This window comes from Dipodomys merriami, unplaced genomic scaffold (assembly GCF_024711535.1).
Source record: "Dipodomys merriami isolate MVZ:Mamm:240054 unplaced genomic scaffold, mDipMer1.0.p SCAF_282, whole genome shotgun sequence".
NCBI lineage: Eukaryota > Metazoa > Chordata > Mammalia > Rodentia > Heteromyidae > Dipodomys > Dipodomys merriami.
The window spans coordinates 102,193-108,622 of NW_027204293.1; the positions used below are offsets into that span (position 1 = coordinate 102,193).

The 6,430-nt window shown below is 33.9% G+C and overlaps 1 pseudogene; it reads left to right on the plus strand.

Annotated features, from left to right (window-relative positions):
* Window positions 1-3,430: 3,430 nt before the first annotated feature.
* Window positions 3,431-3,527, plus strand: LOC138838557 (U6 spliceosomal RNA; annotated as a pseudogene).
* The last annotated feature ends 2,903 nt before the right edge of the window (window positions 3,528-6,430 follow it).

Here is a 6,430-nt window from a genome sequence, read left to right on the forward strand (position 1 = left end):
TTTGTGGGCACTTTAGACACAAGAAAATTTCAAGGTAAAAGAAAAATGAAAAAAAAATATAGCCAAATAGTTGTGATTATAGGTTCTTCGACTGGATTTTTGGAGACAAAGTTTTGCAGTAGTGTTGGTCCTCATTAACATAGCTGTTGGGTTTTCGTGGCAACCAAATGAAAAGGGGAAGTTTAATGGACTCGCTTGAACAAGTGAACAGCATGATAGAAAATAATGGCAAATAATATTTAATGAATTATTTTGAACAATTACTTTGTGAGAACAAAGAAGGAAAGAAAATTCAAAATCACATGACGTTATTAAAAGTATGAAAATGGAGTAGTGAAGAGATTGAGAGGAAACATAGAGGACTATTTTCTCTCCAGTGGAGTAATAGGTTCTTGATCTTGCTTCTTCCATTCTTCTTCACAAGCTATCAAGTGTGCCTCAGGACTGGAGTATCCAGTTCAGACAAAGAGCACTCGCAGAAGAAAATATTTGCAGTAGCTATAGGTGATTTATAACCTTAGACAATCTTTTTAAATCTGTTCAAAATTCTCCCCTACCCCAAGCTTCCCTCTTTGAACAGCTTTCTTTGCTTTTCCAAAGACCGCCCCTCATTAACAGCTTAAAATTTTGAGAGGTCATATTCATACTCTCTAGAGATTGCTGTTTGGTTGTGATTTTTGTGTGTTTTTATTGTTGTTTTTAAGTGAATTTCAAAAGGTTGTGCAAGTGTGTTACAATTAAATATGTCCATCTAATTGTCCAATGCTCCTGGATCAGAGTCACTCCTTCTATCAACCTCAACCAACCCTTTCTCCAAGATTGAGTTCAGATTTAGCACTTCCTTTATTACATATGTACATTGAGTATTCTAGCTGTACTTGCCCCTTGTTCTATTTTTCATTCGTTCTATTTCTTGACTATTGTTCCTCTCTGGTTTCAATTTCCTGATAGTCATTCTGTTAAACTGCCTGTTAATACTTTGAAAGGTTTATATGCATTCCATGGAGTTTCACTCCCACATACACTTGAACTGTTGTCAGCTTATATTTCCATAATTCATTCATCTGCAATAACAATTTGCAAGACTGGAGATGTTAAGCACTTAGACATGATTTTATTCTCATTCATTTGGAAGATTAATCTTTAATCAATAAGAAAGTTTAAAAATGGCTTATAATTTATTCCTAACTACCAATTTTTATAAATAGCTTTGGATAATGGTGTGTGATTATTTTATTTTACATAGGATAATTTTTTCTACTACCTATAAGTTTTGGAAAAAGAAGAAAACTAAAATTTACTTCTTAGAGGAATATGACAGAAATAGAAGACAGATTTTGTTTATCACATCTCTCATCAGTACCCATATTCAAGACTTAAAATCATATTTCTTACTATGTTAGACAGATAGGGAAAACATAAACCAACACATGATAAGGCAGCTATTAGTGACTTTTTAAAATGTACCTTCTTATTTGATGAAATTTACTTTGTTAGCTAATATTTGTGTTTGAAATATGGGAGGCTGATCCATTTAACACATTTCTGGAAGGCACCTACTAAACAACACAAATGGTGAGGGGTCCTATTTCTACACTTTAATGAATGGTTTAACTTGTTTGGTATTAGTGCTGGGTAGGTAAATCAACTCTATTGTAACTTGCTCCCTACACTTGAAAACCTTGTAAACTCACTATCATCTACTTGTCAAGGTTATTTTGGCAAATGTGATTTTAAATAGTTTATTTGAAAATGAATATACGTTAGGGAGATAAAATGTAGGTTATCATTGGTTTGAGAATGACAACATTTTTACACTACAGAACCTAGTTTTACTGAACTACCAGTGTTTTGAAGCACTAAGGATCTTCCCAGTTAATGCTATTCTAAATTATATTTGACCTTTAAATCAAGTATTCCTAGCCTTGGTAGACCAATTATGTATCTATTATTACAGAAACTATTTTGGGGGGAGGTTGTCCAGTCGTGGGGCCTAAACTCTGGGCCTGGGCACTGTCCCTCAGCTCTTCAGCTCAAGGCTAGCGCTCTACCACTTGAGCCACAGCGCCACTTCCGGCTTTTTTCTTTTTGCTTATGTGGTGCTGAGGAATCGAACACAGGGCCTCAGGCATGCAAGGCAAGTGCTCTACCACTGAGCCACCTTCCCAGCCCTACAGAAACTATTTTTTTGGCTGCACTGAAATCTTTCATTAATCATTAGGAGAGGAGTACTAAAAATAATCGTGTTCATTTGTGATTTTGTTCACTCATATTACAGTACTTTCTCTCAGATTTTGTGATCTCATCTTTCATTTTAAGTTGCCTTGCATTTCACAATTGATTTCTGCTAATTCTTGTAAGGAATTGGGGTCCTGAAATAATGTAGGAAATGAGAAATTGAGATGAGTCTTCAATTATTTTGTAGAAAGATTCACTGTGTGAAATTTAAAATCAGCACATATAAATATAAAATATATAAGCATATATAAAATAAAAATTGTTTTGCATTATTGTGTTGTGGTTAGGGAATCAAAAGAAACTCTGTTTTAAAGTATTATTCGTTTATCTCTACCTCAGTTTTTGGTAGAGTTAGACTTAAAGCTTTAACATTTGTAGATTTACAGCCTAGAGCTAAGAGGAAAAACTATGATTAAAACATTACCAATTTAAGGCCTAATATCAAGGAGAAACATATGGTCTTCTCCAGGAGCTATGGAAATATTTGGTGATAGAAAGTCAGTAGTGTAAATTCCTGCCAGGTTGGATGATAGACAGGCTAGAACAGTAGGTAATCATGCATATGAACAATTTTTTCACCTTCTTGGCTTTAGCTACTTTTGAAATGATAAGTATAATAAACAATTATATTTTGATAAAATACCTTCCATTCTGAACAATTCTGTCTGAACTGTTCATCTCTCTATGATCCCTTGTAACTAAGATTAGTTTTGTTCCAGTAAGACAATCTATGCTGTCAGGGTAAGATATTCTGGTTGGTCTGTTCCTACATGGAAGAAGGGTAAACGTTCAGGTAGACATTTGTCCCAGCAAGACCTCATTTGGGAAATTTTAAGCTGCAGAAGTTTAGAAGTAGCTCTTAAGTAAGGCTTACTTTGAATCCATTAGCTTTACAAAGCTAACTGAGTTGATAAATAAGTACCTGAAAAGCCATCACCTTTGGACTTAGTTGAAAAGGTTTCAAAGTATGATCAAATTTAAAATGAAAATGACAAAATAGACACTGAAAAAAATTGTAAATGTGAGTAATTGACCAAACGATATGTTTTTTCCACTATACACAGAATTTTAGAGAAATAAGATCAATAGCATTTTTAGGAACATTAAGAGTTCCTTGTTACAAATAGGGAACCATGGATTTTTGCCTGTATAAAGATTGAAACATTAAGTACTTAAATTTAGAGGGTACTGCATGCTTCAGAAGCAGGTCTACCCAAATTACAATACAGAGTTTAACATGGCACTTGCACAAAGATGATATGAAAATTTGTGAAGTATTCCATAATTTTCATTATTCTGATGCAAGAAATGAAAAACAGTTATTAAAAAGTTAATTACCAAAAAACATGTGTAAAAATACATGTAATTTATAGAACTAAAGGTTAGTTTGACATCAGTGTATTAATTCTTCACCTTAGAAAGGCCTTTACATAGCATAACCTTTACAAAAATTGAAATTAGATAACATTGTAATTTTATCCCAAAGAAATAAAATAATATAAGGACCTAGGAAAAAAAAGAAATCTTAAACTTCTTCTATATGGAATGCAATCTGAAAGGACACATTTATTAATGAACCTATACATTATATAACAATGTAGAATTCCAAGTATTATATCTAGGAGCGAATGAAATAGATTATGTATATTATACAAACATAGATATACTTTTTTCAGAAAACTACGAGGAAAAACTTTAGTTTCTATACTATTCATTTCAACAGATAAGTTAAAATTATTTCTGATTTAAAAAAATCACAAACTGCAGAAATCATTATAGATATATACAAACAACTCTTGAATACATTTTGACATCAAAGTCAGGCAATTTACTTGGAAGAATACCATGGAATCCATGAATTTTTAAAGTAAGATTCTGCTGTTACTTTGTATTGTGAAAAAAAATTAAGGGACACAAAGGATGGACTGGCATTTTTGAAATTTAAGAAACGTAACCAAACCATTATGACTTAGGAGAACAATTTGTACAGCCTTCCACAACTTCAAAGAGGTAGTGATACATACTTATCCTATGGCAATATTAAATGCAGTTTCTTCCAAGTTTTTCTTCAGACCTGGTTTGATATAATGGTTCAAGAGAGTATCTTTTCTATTTCTATTCCCAGCAGCAAGATGCAGGGCAGTCAAGAGGCCTTATTTTGGGTATTGGTATCTGCATCATGATGAATTAAGAAAGAAGCCACTCTAATATTATTGTACATATAAGCACTGTGCAGGGTTGTCAGCCATTCAGAGTTATTGCATGAATATCTGCCTTGCGCTACCAACTCATAGACAATGTCTAAGTGTCCACTCTAGGCTTACCAATGAAGAGGGTTATATTCATCCTCATCCCTAGTATTCATCTGAGTGGCCTTTTTGGAAAGTAGTCTACACACCGTAGTAAGCCAATTAATTTCAACATCCCAAAGAATAAATTGGCTTGGATCCTACACCATATTTTTTTTCTTGCAATTGATACCATTTCTCACTTTTTCATCTTCTTCCTTGTCTTCGTCAAAATTTCCTAACCAGGGACTTTGAGTGCAAGTGGGAATGAGATGTCCACATATTTCACCAAGAGTTCACAATGGTTGAACTGGTCAGAAAAATCTGGTGAATTTCCTGCATATGTTTTTTCACCATGATTTATTTTCTCTTTTTCCATTTTTACTATTTTAAATTATTCGAACTGCATAGTAGGGAATTGATAGAGAGCAGAGGAAAGATTTTCCTCAGTATTCAAAAGTACAGGCTGAAAATGAGGACCAGTGGGGTCTTCATGTGTAGCTTATTCTAGGAATGAGAAAATAGGAAACAATGCCTTCTATGTCAATGATTTGGGAAATACCATGTTATAGTGTAAAAGAACTCACTATTCAACATAAAGGCTTTAAGAGCTTTCTAATAGCTTTCTAACGTTGGTATCCAACATTAGAAAAAATGTATAATGCAGTAGTAAAATAGAAGTCCTTTGTATGACTACCTAAATTCTTTTTTTTTTTAAATAGCTATACAACTCTGAATTTTTAAAAAATTTTTATTGTGAACATACTGTACAGATGGGTAACAATTACATGGGCAAGATAATGAGTACATTTCTTATCAAGCATTGTAGCCTCCTCTTTGTTTACACTTCACATCCCTTCCCAGCCTCCCCCTGCCTCCCACCCAATCCTCCACCCACAGCAAAGTTGTAAAGTTCATTTTCGACATGACAACATGTACTTCTCATTGTTGCACCTGATCCATCTGTATCCTTAATTAAACGAATTGTTTTTCCCCATCCCCTCCTCAAATTATACCAACATCAAATAGAGTGAAAGCAAGGGTTATACTGTAGGGGAGGGACATACAAAGCAACAAAGAAATAATCTTTTATATGCGTTAGAAACAAATGCATGAAAGAAAAAAAAAACTTTTAAATATATATCTAAGGGTTCATTTTCCTAACATCACACTATCTGACCTCTGCTTGACTCATACATATACTAGATATTGAAAATAAGGGAAACCATGGGACCTATGTTTATTTGAGCTTGGCTTACTTCACTTAATATAAATATTTCCAAGTCTTTCCATTTCCTAACAAATGGGGAAATGTCATTCTTTCTGATGGAGGCATAGAATTCCATTGTTTATATATACCACATTTTCTTGATCCATTCATCTACTGAGGGGCATCTGGGTTGGTTCCATATCTTAGCTATGATAAATAATGCTGCAATAATCATAGTTGTGCAGGTAAATTTAGTGTGGTCTTGTTTGTAAACATTTGGGTAAATGCCCAAAAGTGGGATTGCTGGGTCATAGGGGAGCTCTATGTGAAGTTTTTGAGGAACCTCCATACTGCTTTCCAAAGTGGTTGAACAAGTTTACATTCCCACCAACAATGAAGTAAGGTTCCCTTCTGTCCACATCCCCTCCAGCATCTGTTGTTGTTAGAGTTCTTGATTTTTGCCATTCTAACTGGGGTGAGGTGTTATCTCAATGTTGTTTTGATTTGCATTTCTTTTATGGCCAGGGATGTTGAGCATTTCTTCATTTGTCTATTGGAAATCCTTCTTTCTTATTCAGAGAAGTTTCTCTTTAAGGCTTTCGCCCACTTATTTAATGGGCAGTTGTTTCTTTGAGGATTTGTTGTTGGGGGATTTAATTTTTTGAGTTCCAAGTATATTTTAGATATGAGACCC